A 6,000-nucleotide genomic window follows, 5' to 3' on the forward strand; every position below is an offset into this window, starting at 1 on the left:
GCATCCCCCAGCAAAGCAGAGCAGTGCACAGGGTCTCCTTGGGGTCCGGGTCCTGGGGGCATCGCTGCCAGGGGGGTCTCTGATTGGCTGCCTGGTGTGCCGACATTCTGCAGTGAGCACTTGGCTAGACAACAAATGCAGAGGTTTCAGAGTTGACTGCACAGAATCTGGGCCCTGCACAGCTGGGCGGGCATGGGGGGGGGGTCTGCCCTACTCACACCCCGAGGCGCTCACACAGACGGCCGCTGTTCCTCTGGCACATGTGCTCACCTTCCTCGCGCCACAGTAGAGAGTCCTGAAAGCAAGGTCCCTGCACCATGCGCTCTCTCTGCAGTGTTGTTCAGATGAAAGCGCGGCGGCCAAGAGAGCGGTCTCCTGAGCCAGACTGTCTGGGATCACATCACTGTCCAATTACTGGGTGACTTTGGACAAGTTACTTAACTTCTCTGTGCCTCCGTGTCCCCGTCTGCACACTGGCGGGGTAGCGGCACATCAAAGCTGAGAAGAGTAAAGTAAAGCTGTAAGGCAGGTGCCGGGCATTCTGGACACTAGTCATTGTCCCCACTCCTGCCCTGTGGATGGCCCTCACTCTGAAGCTATGTTTTCTGGGGTCATTGAGAGCATCCCGAGCTCTAAACCCACTTCAGTCTGACTTCACGCCACTTAACGCTGCTGCCCACGACCTTTTCCTCGTGTTGAAGGGACCGGCAGGTGCAGGTGGGAGACAGCCCTCGGGGGGTGATGGGCTGGGGAGTGTCACCTCTGCTCTGCTGTGTTCTGACATAAGGAGCCAGGGGAAGGGTCCTGAGGCCCGTGATGTGGGGGTGCCAAGGTCATCCCCTTTCCTGACACGAACCCTCCTGGAGTGGACTGTGGGCCCTGTTACGCCCAGCACCTGGTGATAACAGCCTGGGAAGGGCCTTGATAACAGGCCAGCACTGGCAGGAACCCTTCAAGAGGTGGGCTGAGCACCGGGTGAGGGGAGGAAGCAGATGGGAGGAGAGAGGCAGGGGTGAGTGGGGGAGCCAGTGTGGCAGACTCTCTGGAGTTCTGGGCCACTTCCAAAGGTATCACTTCGAAATCTTTCACAAATAATTTGCAGTGCAGCCCTGGCCGGTTTGGCTCAGCGGTTAGAGCGTTGACCTGCGGTCTGGAGAGACCCGGGTTCGGTTCCCGCTAAGGGCATGTACCTTGGTTGCAGTTTGTCCCCGGCCCTGATTGGGTTGTGTGGGTGGCGACCACTGGATGTGTCCCTTTCACATCAGTGTTTCTCTCTCTCTCTCTCTCCCTCCCACTCTATCTAAACAAAATATCAAAAAATGTCCTCGGGTAAGGATAAAAAAAAAAAAAAATTTTTCAGTGCATTTTCAATTCCCTCCAAGGTCCTGCAGCCACATCCAGAAAGTGTCTCAGAACCATGTCCCTCTGCCTCCGCTACTCCCATCACAGATCAACACTTTCCTTGTAGAGGCTTGGTGTTTCCCCCATGCTCAGGGCAGCCGCTGAAATCTCCCCCATCTTTCTTCCATCCCCAGCTCCATGTCGGCAGACCCCCAGCAACAGGCCTGCTCCCATCCACTTCCTCTCTCCCCACTGCTCCCCCACATGCAGACACCCCACACCACTGTTCGGCAAACCTGGACCATGTCCCCTCGACTGGTCTCAGGAGCAGCACCGGAGGCCCTGGCAGCCCCTCTCAGCTCGCCTTCCAACAGACGCTGAGCCTCGGTGCCCTGGTGGGAGAGGTGGGGGCTGAGCCTCGGTGCCCTGGTGGGAGAGGTGGGGGCTGAGCCTCGGGGCCCAGGTGGGAGAGGTGGGGGCTGAGCCTCGGGGCGCAGGTGGGAGAGGTGGGGGCTGAGCCTCGGGGCGCAGGTGGGAGAGGTGGGGGTCCTGCTGCTGCTCAGCTCCCTGGTTGTGCCTTCCTGCCAGCTGGGTCTCTCTGGAGGGGACCATGGCAATGACAGGGTCGAGGAGGTTGCTGGCTGAGCGCTCAGGGAGCTGTGTTCCTGGGGGGTGGGGGGCGTGGAGTGGGCACAAGTTGTTGCTCTTGGCCTCCCCCACTTTGTCCTGGGAGGACGAGGACAGGGCCTGGAGGGCTAGGACGGTGTCCTGTGAGGACAGAGACCCCTTCAGGAGGCCAGGGGAGCGCCTGACTCCTGGGTTCTGCTTGGAGCTGCCCCAGAGCCCTCGTTTGGTGGGACCTCATGCCCATGGGCTTCTGTCCCAGGCGCCCCCGACAGTGTTAACTGGTGCCCATCTCAGGCATTCCTGCCCTCAGCCCATTTCGGCCACCTCCTCCCCCAAGGCCCGTTGCCCCTCTGTCTCCCATAGAAACCAGCCCTCTACTCCTGTTTCCTGTCCTCTCTGCCTATAGATCCAGTGGGGGCTCTTGCTGCTCCAACCCTCCCCCCTTGGCCACCTGACCCTCCAAGAGGTCTGTCAGAGTAGCCAAAGAGAGAAAAGTTTACATAGGTCTTTAAAAGAAGACAGAAAAATATCATTCAACCTTAGAGAGGAAGAAAATTTACACTACAGCAGGAGGAACCTTTAAGACTTTATGCTAAGTAGCCCTGGCCAGTTTGGCTCAGCAGGTAGAGCATCGGCCTGAGGACCAAAGAGTCTGGGGTTCCATTCCGGTACCTCGGTTGCAGTTCAGTCTCCGGCCCTGGTTGGGGTTGTGTGGGAGGCAGCCAGTCGATGTGTCTCTGAAACACCAATGTATCTCTCTCTGAAGATAAATGGAAAAATATCCTCGGGTGAGAATAAAAAAAAAAAAACTAGCCCGGCCTGTGTGGCTCAGTGGTTGAGTGTCGACCCTGCACCAAGAGGTCGCAGTTCGATTCCCGGTCAGGGCACATGCCCAGATTCTGGGCCTGATCCCCAGTGGGGGGCATGCAGGAGGCAGCCAATCCATGTTCCCTCTCATCAATATTCCACTCTCTCCCCCTCTCCCTTCCTTTCTCTCTAAAATCAATAAAGGGGGAAAAAAAAAAAAAAGACTATGCTAAGTAAAGTTAGCCAGTCACAAAAGGACAAATGCTATGTGACCCTCATAGGAGGTCCCTAGAGGAGTCAGATCCATAGGGACAGGAGTAGGAGGTGTTGCATGGGCTCGGGAGGGGAGCAGAGAGTGTTTGTGGGCACAGTGTCCGTGTGGGAGGATGGAGGTTCTGCAGGTGTTGGTGGTGACTCTGCACAGCAGTGTGAACTGGCCTAACCCTGAGCCGCGCACCTAAAATGGGTAAGGTGGCAACTTAAATAATGTATATTTTGTTCATTTTACAAGTATAAGACAGAGAGTCGATGTATGCATAATCTGGTTAATTATTCGCTCAGGTGTTCTCGACCCACACAAGTCCGAAACAGCCTTTGCTCACCCAGGAAGGGCCACTGGCAAGACCTTGAGAACAGCAATGCTGTGTCCCACCCTGGAACACAGGCTGTAAAGGTTTATCAGTCTTATCGTGCATGACCCTTGTTACCTGGGGAGAGGGGGCCGGCGGGATGCTCGCCTCGTGCTCACGTCCCTCTCAGAGCTGGGCTGGCTCCCCCCGGACCCCTGGAGGCTGGATGAGTCGCACCTCGCTGGCAGCTGGTGGGCTCCTCTCAGCAGACATGGTCCAGACCTTTGGCCAAAGCACCACCTGTAGGGAGGGAAGGGCCCCTACCCTCACCTGGCCTCAAGTTCCTTCTGGTCTCCACTGGGGGAGGGTCGTGGGTAGGATTCTCCTTTGAAAGGTGGCCACCCCAGCTTCAGGCCACAGACCCACCTTGTCGCATCATCACACGGATGAGGGGGTTGCCCACCTTTGCAGGAGGCTCGGACCAAGAGGACAGAGGCCTGGCAGGAGGGAAAAGCCAGGTGGCACCTGAGTGACAGCAGACCTTCCTTGCGGGTCAGGGGGCAGCATCCCTGCTGTCTTGCAGGCTGGAAGGTGGCTGACTCCTGAGGACATGGTGTGTGTGTGGGGGGGTGGGAGTGGGGGGACGGCTAGGCACAGGGAAGCACCCAGGGCCTGGCTGCTGCACTTGGGGGTCCCTCACAGGGCCTGTTCAGCCTCCTCCTACCTCAGACCAGCAAGGGGTCCTTGACCCCACCTTGTGTTCCAGTTGACCCAGGCCCTGCTGCTGCTCAAGGCTACGCTCCACCTGTTCTCTGCTCACCCTCACTGGCTGCCCACCTGTGAGCTTCCTCCTCTCCCAAGACATGACTCTCGTGCAGCTCTGGTGTCTGCACAGAGGGTGGGCGTAGCTACACAACTCCCCATCTCCTCTGTGCAGGTGACCCCAGAGGCCTCTGACCCCCTGCCTAAGACAGCCCCCATCCTCTGCCCATGCCCTTGTCCCAGAGGAGGCGGAGTCTGAGGATCTGGGGTCCCACACATGGTCTGACTCCCAGCTCTGCCACTCACTGGCCACCGGGTGACCCCAGACAAGCTCTTGACCTCCCTGGGCCCAAGTTTCTGCCTCTGCAAATGGCCAGTGCCTGCCTCCTAGGGTTGTTGTGAGCTTGAAGTGAAAGAAGATGAAAAAAATGGCTTCAAGCACTTAAAATACGGCCTGAATGAAGCTAGATCCCTACCTACCGACACAGGGACCCGCTCGGCCCTGGCCGGTGTGGCTGTTGCTGGAGCCTGGTCCCGGGCTCTGGGAGGTCGCGCCTGGTTCCCTCTGCTCAGTGCTACCCTCGCACATTGATGTTTCTCTCCGCTCTCTCCAAACACCGATAATATAGTTTTCAAAAAACAAATAAGTAAATAGAAGTGTATAAAAAAAAAGTAAGAGATTAATTCAACATAGACGGAAGACCTACATTTAAGAACGGAAACTATGCCCTGGCCAGTTTGGCTCAGCGGTTGGAGCGTCGGCCTGCAGTCCAGAGAGACCCGGGTTCCGTTCCCGCTAAGGGCATGTACCTCGGTTGCAGTTTGTCCCCGGCCCTGGTTGGTCGTGCGGGAGGCAACCACTCGATGTGTCCCTTTCACATTGATGTTTCTCTCTGTTCCTCTCTCTCCCTCCCACTCTCTCTGAACCAAAAAAGTGAAAAAATGTCCTCAGTTGAGGATAAAAAAAACAAAAGAAAAGAACTGAAACTATAAAAACTCTTAGGAAAAAGCATGAGGAAAATATCCACGACCTTGGACCTGGCGATGGATTCTTAGTTATGACATCAACAGTATGAGCAATGAAAGAAAAAAGTAAACTTGACTTTATAAAATCAAAAAACGTTGTGATTAAAGGACACTGTGGAGGGAATGGCCACGGGATGGGAGAAAATACCCAGATTCTGCAGGGGTGGTGGCTGCTGGAGTCCAAAGGCCATCTGCTTGGGGCTCCCTCTCCCTTGGGGAGCTCAGACTTTACTCTCTGAGGCCCTCGGCGGACTGGATGAGGCCCCCTCCCACTGCGGAAGGTGATCCGACGTACTCCAAGTCCACCAGTTCAACGTTCTGTTACTTTCGTCCAAAAAGCACTTTCACAGAAACGTCACAGGAAAAGCATTTAAGCAGAAAGAGGCACTGTGGCCCTGCCAGGCTAACAGAAAATTATTCATCACCCGAGAACTGTCAGGCTGTGAAAGTGTCCACTGAAGGCCGGGCTAACATCCCGTTTCTCGGGCACGGCCCAGGCACGAGGAAGCTGAGCTGCAGAGAGGGAGGCACTGAGTGGGGGCGGGGCAGCGGGGCCTCCCCAGGACCTGCACCCCGGAGCCCCACAGCTTCCGGACACCCTGCAAAACCTAAAAAATACTTAGTGGAGGTTCGTTGCTGTTGTTTCTTTTGTTTGTAAATCCTCACTCGAGAATATTTTCCCATTGATTTTTAGACAGAGTGGAAGGGAGGGAGGGAGAGAAGGAGAGAGAGAAACAGTGATGAGAAGACTCATCGATTGGTTGCTGCCCACACAACCCCAACTGGGAATCGAACCCAGGACCCTTCAGTCTCTGGGCCGACGCTCTAACCCTGAGCCAAACCGGCCAGGGCAGAAGTGTGTTTTGTA

The sequence above is a fragment of the Molossus molossus genome, unplaced genomic scaffold (assembly GCF_014108415.1).
Source record: "Molossus molossus isolate mMolMol1 unplaced genomic scaffold, mMolMol1.p scaffold_m16_p_31, whole genome shotgun sequence".
In the NCBI taxonomy this organism is placed as follows: domain Eukaryota; kingdom Metazoa; phylum Chordata; class Mammalia; order Chiroptera; family Molossidae; genus Molossus; species Molossus molossus.